Source organism: Phoenix dactylifera, unplaced genomic scaffold (assembly GCF_009389715.1).
Source record: "Phoenix dactylifera cultivar Barhee BC4 unplaced genomic scaffold, palm_55x_up_171113_PBpolish2nd_filt_p 000576F, whole genome shotgun sequence".
Taxonomy (NCBI): domain Eukaryota; kingdom Viridiplantae; phylum Streptophyta; class Magnoliopsida; order Arecales; family Arecaceae; genus Phoenix; species Phoenix dactylifera.
In genome coordinates this window covers 38,895-54,556 of record NW_024067978.1, presented here as the reverse complement: position 1 = coordinate 54,556, position 15,662 = coordinate 38,895, and positions in this window count along the sequence as shown.

Genomic DNA, 15,662 nt, shown 5'->3' with positions numbered 1-15,662 from the left:
GAGACTCTATTAAACTCATTTACATCTAGAGCACAAAACAATGAATTCATGGCTCTAGCATTGAGTTGAACCATCTTACTATCATTCTCATCCCAATCCTCCTCAGGTTTGGGAACCTGAACGCCATTAACTATGTGAGATGGTTCGTGTGGTCCTTTGATTATAACCCTCCACAAGGCATAATCTTGTGCTTGAATAAAAATTCTCATTCTAGTCTTCCAATAGGAATAATTTGTCCCATTGAAGAGTGGAGGTCTATTGGTAGCCTGCCCCTCAGCAGGAACATTGTTGCAGGGTGTTGCCATCTTGATCTTTGGCAAAGACGGTTAGGTCTTCAAGAATACACAGAGCACCTGCTCTGATACCACTTGTTGCCCAGAGATGGTCACCCAAGAGGGGGGTGAATTGGGTGTTTTAAAACTTTTTGTCTAATTAAACAAAACACACAAGTGTATGTGCAAAAGTAAAATTAAAGTTGTAAGCACAGTCAATCGCAAACGCAAAGGATTATAGTGGTTCGGAGCTTCCACTGCTCCTACATCCACTCCCCAAACACCTTTGGAAATTTTCCACTATAATCAGCGATTACAGTCCGGTAGTTTTTCGAGTGAACTACCCAACTCGTTGTTTTACCCCGGGCTAACAACGAACCCTACAATCCCCCAATTTAACCTAGGCTTGGGATGCCTATCCCTTGTTCCAAGTCCCTTGACTGGAACAAGCACAATATTCAAGTGTTTTACAAGGATTTAAAAGCTCTTATGAAAGCAAATAAAACAATGAAGAACAACAAAATCGGAAGAACCCTCTTTGCCGTTGAAAGCGTGGATGATGGTGGTTCTTCCGATGTGGATCACGTTGGCTTGAATGCGAGCTTTGATTGCCGAGTGGGAGTGAGTAGATGAGCACGAAATCAGATGAAGAAGACTTGAATGCTCTTGATTTCTCCTCTTGAAAGCACCAACTCCCTTGAACCTCTTTCTCTTTCTCCTCTCTTGAATAATCTTATGTTTGGTTGGTGAGAAGTTGTTTAAAGGCACTTAAAAGCTCCTTTTTATACTCCTACAAGCAATAGATCCGTTAGACACAAAAATATAGCCGTTTGAAAAATTCAAACAAACCTGCAAAAGTGTGTCAGTCGCGTCCCAGGCGGAAGAGGCATGTGCGGGATCAACCGTTCATCGCATGAACGTTGTTTAAAACCGTTCGTAGATAGATAAGGATTAAAAACTTTTAAAAACTTTAGGAAGATCAGATCTTCACCTTGTGCGGGTAGATGATCACCGCAAACTGATGATCGTGGTTTTTGGATGAAGGTTCGCTTGAAGCCGTTCAAGTGCCCGGCCTCTACGGGTATCCACACGAAGCAGGAACCGATCCAAGCTTTCTATCTCCCCGGGGTGCTAGCTCCCTTGCAGAGATAACTTTTAATGGCTGATCTCCTCTCTTTCTTTCAACTCTTGAATATGCTTGAGAGGAGGAAGAAGAAGGATGAAGAATAGTAAAGGAACAAAAATCCTGCAGCCTTCTTTCTTTTCCTTGCGTTGGAAGGAGGAAGGGAGGATGAAAAGGGCACCTTTCTTTTCTTCCTTTGCTTGCGGCTGAACCAAGGAAAGGGGAGGAGAGGGGGGCCACGAATTGGAGAGGGAGAGGGCTTCAATGATGCCCTAGGTCAGCCCTCACGCCTCCTCTTAAATAGCATGTGGAGCTCCTACATTGTAGGAGCTCCTTGATTAAATTCCAAGAGGGGCATTGGCCCCTCTTCTTTGCCGCACCAAGCAAGGAAAAGGAGGAGGGGCGTGTGCCCCTCCTTCATGGTTAACCTAATCCTCCTCTAAGGAGGATTAGGAAGGTCACTCTTGGTTAGGTCCTAATCTAATTAGGTTTGGACCAAGGGTGAACCAATTTGGGTTTTAATCTAGGTAAGTCCTAATCCAATTAGAACTTGATGAGCCATGACTCAATTGAACCCTTCAATCCTAATCTAATTAGGAGTCATCTTGATTCATTAGATTAATAATTAATTGGAACTTAAGAAGTCCTAATCCCATTAGGATTTATTTAATTCTAGTTCTAATCCAATTAGGACTCTAATTTGAATTCGAAGTCCTAATTCGATTAGGACTCTAGAAATCCTACTCTAAGTAGGAATCCAAATTTAATTCAAAACTCCTAATCTAATTAGGATTGTAGGAATCCTACTCCAAGTAGGAATCCCAGTCCTACTCCAATTAGGATTTTCAGTCCAAGTAGGAATCCCAGTCCTAATCCAATTAGGACTCTAGGAATCCTACTCCAAGTAGGACTCTTGTTTCAAGTCCAATTAATTAATTTTCTTTGTTCCTTCTTCAACTTATTATCAATCGAATTGATTACTTGTGATTCCTAATCACGATCCAACCATCGGATCGGTCAATGCCTCTAGTGTGTGTGACCCCATAGGTTCTATTCTGACTGGTAGTGAGATATATTGTGATCTCTATCACAATATCATTGAAAACTCCTTTCAATAGGTTGGAACGATTCCAACTCTACTCATTAGGGTTAATCGATCATCGAGATAATCCCTGTGAGTCCCACCATCCACCAGTGACACCTAGCAGCATGTAGTGGCTACCCAGCAGAATAAAATGATGAACCTCTAGGTGCAGTTATCATGTGATACAGTCCTTCTATCGTGGATCCCTACAAGACGGAGGTCATGGATAACTCGTCAAACCCTTTCGTCTGTCATATGTCAAGATTTATTCAACTTAAGTTCGAGAGCGAAGAACTCTTTCTCCACTGTGCAATCTGCCCCGGCCGAGGTCTTACGAACTCAGTCTTATAAATCACATAGGATCTCTTCTTATCTATCAAAGTCGATAGATTCCTTGTAGATGCATACCCTACTCCTACAGTGAACTTACTGCAGCCAATCTACACTGCATGGACCCATATGGCTAGAGACCATGTATTTGTGCAGTCAAACTACAATAACCTCACTGTGAGTAGCCGAAGCATCGCAGGTCAAAGGACCAGTCACACTATTGCAACATCAAGCAAGTCACTGACGAGTGGATAGACATCCAAGTGACTTCTTGTGTTGGTCACGCTCAGTACCCTTGTTCTCTAACAAACATCTGCACTATTACTTCAGTGTCGCCACACTGTGGACTCGAGTCTCGTCCATCCATAAGGAAAATAATGTGTGCACTGATCTCATCGGATCGATCACCGTCCTCGTGATGATCCATCGATCAGGAGCGTTTAGAAATTAATCACTAATGATACATGGCTCAAATTCTCAACTCTTGAGAATATGCATCATCATCTTATTAATTCCTTGGACGATTCATAGACACAATAACAATATGAATGAAAAAGATGCCTTTTATTTATTCAATAATAAATAGTCAAGTACAAAATTATGTTCCTAGAATTAACAATGTGTCAGCCAGATTGGCTTCTAGGGCATACATCTAACAATCTCCCACTTGCACTAAAGCCAATTGGTCATATATCTTAGGCCCATCTTCTCAAGGTGGGCTTCAGTCTTTTGTTGACTTAGCTGCTTAGTGAATGGGTCTGCCACGTTGTCCGCGGAGTCTACTCTCTGCACTTTGACATACTTCTTCTCAACATAGTCGCGTATGAGGTGGAAGCACCGCTCTATATTCTTGGACTTCTGATGAGACCTTGGTTCCTTAGCAAGAGCTATGGCGCCATTATTATCGCAGTAGAGTGTTATGGCATCTGATGTCATCACATCTAATTCTGCAATGAATTTCTTGATCCAGAAGCCTTCCTTAGCAGCTTCAGAGGCGGCGATGTATTCAGCTTACATAGTAGAGTCAGCAATGATCGGTTGTTTAGAACTTTTTCAATTTACCGTACCACCATTGCACAAGAACATATATCCAGATGTTGACTTCCTATCATCGACATCAGTCATGAAGTCTGAATCTATGTACCCTTCTACCTTTAACTCTGATGATCCTCCAAAAATCAAGAATAAGTCTTTAGTTCTTCTTAAGTACTTAAGAATATTCTTCACAGCTGTCCAATGTTCTTCACCTGGATTCGACTGATATTTGCTTGTGACACTCACAGCAAGGGCTATATCAGATCGTGTACATAGCATGGCATACATGAGGCTCCCTATTGCTGATGCATAGGGGATCTTGCTCATGCATTGAATCTCATCAGATGTGTTGGGGCACATCTTCTTGGAGAGATGAATTCCATGCCTAAGGGATAAGAGATCCCTTTTGGAGTTTTCCATGCTGAACCTTTTCAACACTTCCTCTATGTACATTTTCTATGATAGGCCAAGCATCCTTTTAGATCTATCTCTATAGACCTTTATTTCCAAAATATAGGATGCTTCCCCAAGGTCTTTCATGGAGAACTCTTTTGACAATCAGACCTTGATCGAGGTTAACATGGGAATATCATTCCCTATCAGGAGGATGTCGTCCACGTACAGTACGAGAAATACGACAGCACTCCCACTAACCTTTTTGTAAACACACGGTTCCTCTTCGTTTTTGATGAAATCAAACGTTTTGATTGCATCATCGAAACGAGTATTCCAACTCCGAGATGCTTGCTTTAGTCCATAGATGGACCGTTGCATTTTGCAGACCTTGTGATCTCCATCACTGGAAGTGAAACCCAAAGGCTGTTTCATATAGATATCTTCATTAAGATATCCATTCAAGAATGTAGTTTTCACATCCATCTGCCAGATTTCATAATCTTGAAATGCTGCAATGGCAAGCAATATTCGGATGGATTTTAACATGGCTACAGGTGAAAAGGTCTCCTGATAGTCAATGCCTTCGCGTTGACTATACCCTTTCGCCACTAGCCTTGCTTTATAGGTCTCTACCTTTCCATTCGAACCTATCTTCCTTTTGTAGATCCATTTGCATCCAATAGGTATAATACCTTCTGGTGGATCTACTAAGGTCCAAACCTGGTTGGAATGCATGGAGTCTAACTCTGACTTCATGGCTTCCAGCCATTTCTCGGAATCGATATCAGATATTGCCTCGTTGTAGGTTTTGGAATCCTGTATGTGATCCCTATCTCCCACTAGGAACATTTTCTTGGTTTCCTCTTCTAGTATACCTAAGTATCTATCGGGAGGATGGGAGACCCTACTAGATCTGCGAGGTGGTTGAGGGACATCGTGTACTGGCTCTGTATTAATGGGTTCAATAGGATCCATAACTCGTTGCTTTTCAGAGACTTTCTCTTCAAGCTCAATTTTCCTCCCACTGCCTCTATCAAGGATAAACTGGTTTTCCAAGAAGATGACATGACGGCTCACAAACACATTATGATCCTCTGAGACGTAAAAATTGTATCCTAATGACTCTTTAGGATATCCTATAAAACGAGCACTTATGGTCCTAGCCTCTAGCTTGTCCGCCTGTAGTCTTTTGACGTGGGCCGGACATCCCCAAATCTTGAGATGACCAAGACTTGGTTTCTTACCATGCCATATCTCATACGGTGTGGTAGGAACAGATTTAGAGGAAACTCTATTCAGTAGATATACTGCGGTAAGTAAGGCATCTCCCAAAGAAACATAGGTAAATCAGTGAAGCTCATCATGGACCGGACCATATCCAATAGAGTCCTATTTTTCCTCTCTGACACCCCGTTGAGTTGAGGTGTACCCGGAGGAGTCCATTGTGAGACTATGCCATTGTCCTTGAGATAGTTCCGGAATTCTCCATTAAGGTATTCTCCTCCTCGATCTGATTGAAGAGCCTTAAGGGATTTTTCCAGTTTGTTTTTCTACTTCATTTCTGAACTCTTTGAACTTTTCAAAAGATTCAGATTTGTGTCTCATAAGATACACATACTCATACCGTGAATAATCATCAGTAAAGGTAATGAAGTACGAATAACGTCCCCTGGCTAGCACATCGAATGGGCCACATACATCTGTATGTACTAGGATAAGTATTTCACTGGTCCTCTCCCCATGTCCTACAAAGGGCAATCTAGCCATTTTTTCTTGAAGACAAGACTCGCAAACTGGATATGACTCGGAAGTCAATGAGCCGACAGGCCCATCTTTATCCATTTTGTTCATTCTGTCCTCTCCAATATGGCCAAGCCTGAGGTGCCATAAATACTTTTGGTTTATCTCATCCCTAGATCTCTTGGATCCTTTGGCACTCACTTCTTGCTCAGACACATTTATAGATACATCCATATGCAAATGATAGAGACTGTCAATCATAAAACCACGTGCTACTATTTTATTTCTGAAATAAATAGAACAGCAGTCTTTGTCAAATGTAAAAACATGACCTTTCTGTGCTAGACATGAAACATCTGCTAGCAGCAGGTACATAATAGCAGTCTCTAAGTAATAAACTAAAACTAGACGGTAGTCGCAGATGGTAGGTGCCTACAGCCACAGCAACAACTTTTGCCCCGTTGCCAACCCGAAGGGTTACCGCACCTTCCGCCAGCTTTCTACTTTCCTTTAGATCCTGCATGGTAGTGCACAAATGAGCACTAGAACCAAAATCTATAACCCAACTAGAAGTAGAAGAAACCATTAGATTAGTTTCAATTATGAGCAAGTCTATACCTTCTGAAGGTGTGTCACCTTTTTTTGTTCTTCAGGCTCTCGAGGTATGAAGGACAGTTTCTCTTCCAGTGGCCGTCGACATTGCAGTGGAAACATTTTTTTTTGTCATTAGCCTTTTTCTTTTGAACTTCCTTCTTTGGCTTCTAGTCTTTCTTCTGCTTCTTAGCAGACTTCTTTTTTCTTCCAAGTAGATTTTCTCTTGAAACCAGAAGTCAACTCAGCAGCAAGGACATTGCCCCTTGAACCTTTCAAGGCTCCCTCAGCAGTTACCAACATATTTATCAGTTCAGTCTTAGTGCATTCAATCTTATTCATGTGGTAGTTTACTATAAACTGTCCAAATGAATCAGGTAGGGATTGAAGGATCAGATCTACTTGCAATTCCTTGTGCATATTCATACCGAGCTTCTCAAGCTCCTCCAGGTCCTTGATCATAGTCAGACCGTGATCATGGACAGACTGCCCCTCGCGCATCTTTGCTTTGAAGAGCCTCTTGGACACTTCAAAACGAGCTGTGCGACTCTGCTCACCATACAACTCTTGCAGGTGTGCCAATATGTCCCTAGCAGTCTTCATATTTTCATGCTGGCATTGGAGTTCATTGGACATGGATGCCATCAAATAGCACTTGACTCTAATGTCATCATCCATCCACTTTTGATGCATCTCACGCTGAATATCAGTAGCACGTGTTGGTAGTTTGGGGATATCTGAATCGAGTATGTAGCCTATTTTCTCACAGTTCAAAACAATTTTGAGGTTTCTAAGCCAGTCCTTGTAATTGGTTCCGGTCAGTCGGTTGGTCTCAAGAATACGGGTCAAAGGATTTGAAGCTGACATTGTATCTTCAGAGAGTAAAGATTCTAGTTAGACTTTTGTACTTGATCCTTAATCTGTTCGAAGGACTTCTTAGAACAAATGTACCTCCCACTATTTTCTCGAATTCCTCACACTCCCCTGGTAGGAAAATGAAAATCCTACGCGACTAGGGTTTCTAGTAGGTACTGCAGTCTCACCAATCTACATGGCACCTCACCTAACAGTTATTGGTGACACATAGATGGATGAGTGTACAACTCTTGTACAATGCTTCTCAAGCATGTTGCAGTGCAACTTGGTCTCTAAGCCATGAAGACCTCACCTAATAGTTATTGGTCCCATTTCTTAGTTAAGTCAGACCCACCGTATAACCGCAGGAATAAAGTCGTCATTGGGTCCTCACCTAACAGTTATTGGTGCCCAACCCCACCTTTACCCTACAACATCTCATGTCTATAGAGAGGTCCAGCCCCCCGATGCAACTTGACCACTGTATCCAGCCGAGGCAAATCAACATCAGAAAGGCCTTAGCAGCTCTACTACGGTAGAAGACCTATTGACTTGATATTGGTTAATCAGGTCTTAGTGTTTGCAACTTGAGCTCTTCATAAGAGGTAATCGAACAATTGGCCAGGTAAGCAGGTGGGAGGCTCCCCTTACTCAGAGAGTAAGGTCCTAATTAAGTAACCACTTTTCATGCTTTCCTAGACACCAATTAGATCAATTAATCTAATATGACTCGCTCATGTTGGTTCACTCTTGACTTGATTGAGGAGGTTTTAATTTAGGTCTCAATTGGGTTTGCTACATCACATGTAAACCTATCTACCCGACTCTCATTCACATCACATGCAAATGGCACATCATAGGCAGTTATAATCGCAGCATCAAATAAAGCTAAACTTTAAATAGGTGATAATCATGGATTCTAATTAGGTCGTATTACAAGCACATGCACGTCAATCGATCAACTGATCTTCAACTCTTGAATTAGTTCCAAGCCTCCTTGACTCGATCCTTGATCAACTCTTGATCCCATCGCCATCAACCGCTTGGATCGCCGTTCATCTCATGCCTTGTCTTCAACTTGATCGTTGACGTACATCACATCACAGAAATACAACCAGATGTAAAATAAAAATAATAATAAATTACATCCCCTTTTAGGAGGCACGCAGGCCTCTCAAAACATCAAATAAGATGCATACAAGCATCTGAAAAATTACATGACATTACAGATCACATCGCAGGTCATTACATTTGATACCAAAAGGGTTTGAATCCTATAATCATCACCACATGCAGCAATTATAATTTTCAGATCTGAAATCTAATTGATTATCTCATGACATAGGTTGCTGATCATGCTAATCATGATTCTAAACTTTGTAATCCCATTAACAATGCAATTAGAATCATCTTTTTATCACATAAAAATCAGCATGCAAAAATCAGCACCCTAGAAAAAATCTGCATGCAGAAAATTTTCAGCATGCATAATCATTTAAATTTCAGATCTAATAAGCCTATTAATAATTAATTCTTACCTTAATCTACGATGCCTAGGCTCTGATACCACTGTTAGAAACCCGCCCATGCCGCAAAAAAATTTCAAAAATTTCAGATGGCAGCGGAAGAGGCATGTGCGGGATCAACCGTTCATCGCATGAACGTTGTTTAAAACCGTTCGTAGATAGATAAGGATTAAAAACTTTTAAAAACTTTAGGAAGATCGGATCTTCACTTTGTGCGGGTAGATGATCACCGCAAACTGATGATCGTGGTTTTTGGATGAAGGTTCGCTTGAAGCCGTTCAAGTGCCCGGCCTCTACGGGTATCCACACGAAGCAGGAACCGATCCAAGCTTTCTATCTCCCCGGGTTGCTAGCTCCCTTGCAGAGATAACTTTTAATGGCTGATCTCCTCTCTTTCTTTCAACTCTTGAATATGCTTGAGAGGAGGAAGAAGAAGGATGAAGAATAGTAAAGGAACAAAAACCCTGCAGCCTTCTTTCTTTTCCTTGCGTTGGAAGGAGGAAGGGAGGATGAAAAGGCCACCTTTCTTTTCTTCCTTTGCTTGCGGCTGAACCAAGGAAAGGGGAGGAGAGGGGGGCCACGAATTGGAGAGGGAGAGGGCTTCAATGATTCCCTACGTCAGCCCCCATGCCTCCTCTTAAATAGCATGTGGAGCTCCTACTTTGTAGGAGCTCCTTGATTAAATTCCAAGAGGGGCATCGGCCCCTCTTCTTTGCCGCACCAAGCAAGGAAAAGGAGGAGGGGCGTGTGCCCCTCCTTCATGGTTAACCTAATCCTCCTCTAAGGAGGATTAGGAAGGTCACTCTTGGTTAGGTCCTAATCTAATTAGGTTTGGACCAAGGGTGAACCAATTTGGGTTTTAATCTAGGTAAGTCCTAATCCAATTAGAACTTGATGAGCCATGACTCAATTGAACCCTTCAATCCTAATCTAATTAGGAGTCATCTTGATTCATTAGATTAATAATTAATTGGAACTTAAGAAGTCCAATTCCATTAGGATTTATTTAATTCTAGTCCTAATCCAATTAGGACTCTAATTTGAATTCGAAGTCCTAATTCGATTAGGACTCTAGAAATCCTACTCCAAGTAGGAATCCAAATTTAATTCAAAACTCCTAATCTAATTAGGATTGTAGGAATCCTACTCCAAGTAGGAATCCCAGTCCTACTCCAATTAGGATTTCCAGTCCAAGTAGGAATCCCAGTCCAAGTAGGAATCCCAGTCCTAATCCAATTAGGACTCTAGGAATCCTACTCCAAGTAGGACTCTTGTTTCAAGTCCAATTAATTAATTTCCTTTGTTCCTTCTTCAACTTATTATCAATCGAATTGATTACTTGTGATTCCTAATCACGATCCAACCATCGGATCGGTCAATGCCTCTAGTGTGTGTGACCCCATAGGTTCTATTCTGACTGGTAGTGAGATATATTGTGATCTCTATCACAATATCATTGAAAACTCCTTTCAATAGGTTGGAACGATTCCAACTCTACTCATTAGGGTTAATCGATCATCGAGATAATCCCTGTGAGTCCCACCATCCACCAGTGACACCTAGCAGCATGTAGTGGCTACCCAGCAGAATAGAATAATGAACCTCTAGGTGCAGTTATCATGTGATACAGTCCTTCTATCGTGGATCCCTACAAGACGGAGGTCATGGATAACTCGTCAAACCCTTTCGTCTGTCATATGTCAAGATTTATTCGACTTAAGTTCGAGAGCGAAGAACTCTTTCTCCACTGTGCAATCTGCCCCGGCCGAGGTCTTACGAACTCAGTCTTATAAATCACATAGGATCTCTCCTTATCTACCAAGGTCGATAGATTCCTTGTAGATGCATACCCTACTCCTACATTGAACTTACTGCAGCCAATCTACACTGCATGGACCCATATGGCTAGAGACCATGTATTTGTGCAGTCAAACTACAATAACCTCACTGTGAGTAGCCGAAGCATCGCAGGTCAAAGGACCAGTCACACTACTGCAACATCAAGCAAGTCACTGACGAGTGGATAGACATCCAAGTGACTTCTTGTGTTGGTCACGCTCAGTACCCTTGTTCTCTAACAAGCACCTGCACTATTACTTCAGTGTCGCCACACTGTGGACTCGAGTCTCGTCCATCCATAAGGAAAATAATGTGTGCACTGATCTCATCGGATCGATCACCGTCCTCGTGATGATCCATCGATCAGAAGCGTTTAGAAATTAATCACTAATGATACATGGCTCAAATTCTCAACTCTTGAGAATATGCATCATCATCTTATTAATTTCTTGGACGATTCATAGACACAATAACAATATGAATGAAAAAGATGCCTTTTATTTATTCAATAATAAATAGTCAAGTACAAAATTATGTCCCTAGAATTAACAATGTGTCAGCCAGATTGGCCTCTAGGGCATACATCTAGCAAAGAATACCTCTAACGCTAATCCAATATGAATGATCTTCACGAGGCGTCCAAGTATCCGCCCTCCAACGGTGATCCACACGAAAACTTGATTCAAGTCTTAAGCTCCAAAGACTTTGATCCTTAATGCAGAATTTTTCTAAAGAACTCTAATGGCTTGCTTTCCTTCCTTTCTATTTTTCTTTAACCTTCTAAAATCACTTCTAATCTTTTTGTCCTAAAGAAGACCACCTTGTCTTGGATTAAGACACCCTAGAAGCAATGCTAGAAAGAGACAAAGCCTTGTAAGAAAGAAGGGATAAGGGAGAGAGAATGCGGTGGAGTTGAAAATGATGAAACCCATGGAGCGCTAGCCTATTTATAATAGGCGTAAGGATGCATCTCCAAGGGATGCATCCCATCCACACATTCTTTCATGAAAGGGCATCATCTAAAGGGCCATATCAAATAAGAGGAGGCACAGATCAAGTGAGGAGGTGTATCAAATGATATGTCCTTTCATGTGGTGCCATATTTTGACCAAGTCAACATCACATGCCAATCACATGTCCATCACGCCTCCCCTCCTGATCTTTCATGATAATGATCCGAGGGCTCCAATGCAAGATGCCATTCACTTGACCCATTATATCTTCATCCAATGGTGGAATTAAGATCCAATGGTCAATTATGATAGCCATTCTCTAACCCAATCCAATTGGGTTAAACCAACTCTCCATTATGTCTTCATCCAACGGTAGATCAAGATCTAACGGTCTAGATTAAATGATTTATCAAATCTAATCCAATTAGACTCAAACCAAGCTAATTAGGTGCCAACTCTTGGCTAACCCATATTAGAACATGATCTAATCAAATTAGATCAATTAAGAATCAGATTCGAATCCAATTCGAATCAGATTCGAATCCAATTCGAATCAGATTCGAATCCAATTCGAATCAGATTCGAATCCAATTCGAATCAGGAGCTAAGGGTTTGCAACACCTGCTAAGATGTCTATATTGCAAACATGATCTAATCCAATTAGACCCTTGATAAGTTTCCTTGTGTGTGACCCATTGGATTCCATACTTAGCCAGCAATAGGTGTGAGTGCGAGTGATAAGTGCTTAATAATCTATAATTTAGTTATCTTTTCATAGCACTTATCAATGTTCTTAAACTGATAAATACGTATTTTACCATGAAATTGAATGATCATTGAAATAAATTTAAAATATGGTAAAAAGTAAATAATTCTTTTCTTAAATCAGACTCTGAACTTGTCTCTCTCTTGTTTGCAATCTTTCATGAAAATTACAGGAAAACATATAAGGAGGAGATTGTGTTAACCCGGTTTGGTAACCTGATAGAGTTGTAATCAAGCTAAGGTTATAATTAAATGAATTTTGGTCCTAATTAGATTGAAAGCTATAATTAATTATTTTTGTATGGGGAAAATGTTTGATTAATTTTATTAAGTCACGGTCCTGTTTTTAGTTTTGTCGAGTCCGGTCTGAAGCAGTTTAGCAAGAATTGAATTTAAATAACATTGGGCTCGAGACCAAGTTCAAGCAAATTAAAGATCATAACCTACCTCAAATCCAAAGCCAATTCCCAAACCAATCCTATTCCTTTCTCGCGACCACTATCCAAGCAATCCAACGGTTCAGAAACTCCCGTCTCCGCATCACGTTTCCAAACTAAGCAAAATAGAGGAGATCCTTGTTTTAAATTCATATATGCCCATTTTCACGTCAAAATAAAGCAAGAAAAATAATTTTTCCCAAAAATTACTGGAATCACTGTTTAGGTGAACAGTATTCCGAGGTAACACTGTTCATATGAACAGTGTTCCGTGAAAAACACTGTTCATATGAACAGTGTTACAATAAAAAAATAAATAAATATATATATATATAAGCCACTGTTTATCTTCTTCCTCCCTCCTTGCATCAGGGCCGTCCACCTTCCTCTCGTCGATCCCGCGTCGTGCCCACCGCGTTCATGCCATCTCCTCTTCCAGATTTCCATCTCCATGCCACAACCAGCGTTTCCGCCTCCTCCTCCGCCCGTGGCGCATCCGGATCCCATCCCAGTCTCCGCAATCCCAGCCGGCTGCAATCAACGATCCAGCTCCTCCGCGATCGATCCTCCCAGCCGCATCAACCGCGTGCCATCCGCCGCCCGTTCCACCTCCCAGCAGCCGGAAATCACTCCTCCATGATCAACGCTTCCAGCATCCCATCTAGCTGTCTCCCTCTGCCGGATTTGAGCCATTCCAACCGTCCGCGATCCCATGGAATTGGCGAATCCTTCTTCTTTCACTGCACATTAATCCCGCAGCCAGCTCCCATCGGATGAGCATCCGGGATTCGCATCCTCACCAGCGTACTCCCAGGGGATCCATCACCGGTGAGAGGGTCTATATGAAGAAGCCATCGGCAGGAAGGGAGGGGGAGAGCTGGGTTGTGAAAGAAACAGGGGAACCCCTATTTCGGTGAAGAGAAGAAGAGAGGTTCGGTTGGGAGAAAAAGAAAAGAAAAGAAAAGAGGGGGGGAAAGAGAATAGTTTGTGATATTTTTGGAAGAATGGGAGGTGAAGGCTTTCATTTGAAGATGGAAGGACATCCGGCCACCATGCGCGGCTGAACACCTAGTCTAGGGCTGGATGAAGCCCTAGCAATGTATCAGGGCATTGTAGTTCTTACTCTTTTAATTTTTTGGAGCTTGTTTAAATTCTTATTATCAATGAAAAATCCTTTTACGATGTTTAAACTTTAAGCATGCTATTTATTATTCATGTCTGCAAAAGTAGTCTAAGATGATCCATGCCTAGGAAGATGAGGTGTGCTGCACTCTAGGTTAGCATAATTAGGTAGACACTTTTTGCTATGCCTGAGATGGATCTTCCTAAAACTCTTTATGCTTTTATTTCAAAAAGGCTTGTAGCCAAATTGCATGCCTCTCCAAAAGACAAAAATTAAGAACACAGTCCCTGATGCAATGCTATGTGGTGGATTCCAAATCCTAGATCTATCTACTCTGATAAATTTCAATTCGCACTCATAGTTTAATTTAGTTAAATCGAGTTAGCAAATCCTTCTTCTTTATTTATTTTTTTTTTTAAAAAAAAATAACTTATTCTTCAATCCCTGTGGACCGACACCCGTAATCACTATCCTACAGGATACGTGCTATTGCGTGGTTTAGTTTTGAAATTAAAATAACCGATCAATTTTTGGCGCCGTTGCCGGGAATTGCTAGCATAGTTATTTTTCCTATCATTAAAAAAAAATTAATTAATTAAAAAAAACGAAAATCATAAATGGGCTAAAATAAAATAAAAAAATTATTTTCTATTATTGTTACTTTTCTTATCTCTTTTTTCTCTTCTACTAATTTTTTTTAAATTTTCTTTTGATCTTATTTGATCAGGAATCGAAGGAAAAATCTGGGATGATCAAAAAGAGAACTGCGGGAAAAGGAATGCTGTAGAGGTTTGCCTAAAAAAAATTAAATTGCTGGAAAAATTCCCTTTGGTAACCTCTAAACCTTTCTTATTTAAATTAATTATTAGCTTGAAATTTTGTGGTGATTGTTTGATTTTAATTTCAGCAAAAGTGTGAATGCATGCCTGATACACATACACCAATTAATCTGCACTTAGTAAGGGCAATCACCCCACCAAGATAAGAGCCGGATTTCATCACCGGACTCTTGCCCAATTTAGGTGAACTCAATCTCACATAGTGTCACTTTAATTAAAATCAATTAGACATTGGCCCCTAGGGACATTCGAGCTCAATAGGACAAAGATCACCGAAAGTTGCACCAATTTCGCTCTGTGGCTTAGTTGATGTCTAGGCAAGCTTTGTCCCAATAAGGGAGATAGTTCATCTGTTCGAGGCAAGTGGGTTTTAAGTGGGACCTTTGCGAACGCATCGTGACCCCTCCACTTACCTGGGAGCTTACCTGGACAACTCGGTTCATTAGACCGGATTGGAGGCTTAGGTGCCCTCTTCAAACCAGTTAGGAGCTGTCTAGTGATTTTAGGACAAAGACTAGGATTGATATGCTTTTCTCTTTTATTGCATGCTTGATTGATCGAGTACTAGTGTACGCAAGGTAGTCGTTCTAGAGTACGAAACCTATTACCTTTTGACCCTGAAATAGAACGAACCCTTAGGAACATTCGAGCTAAGATCAAAACATTAGGATCATCCCCACCTCCTGAGATGGCTGAAGAACAACCCAAACTCCTGAGGGAGTACTTTACTCCCACCATTTATACTTCCCCATCT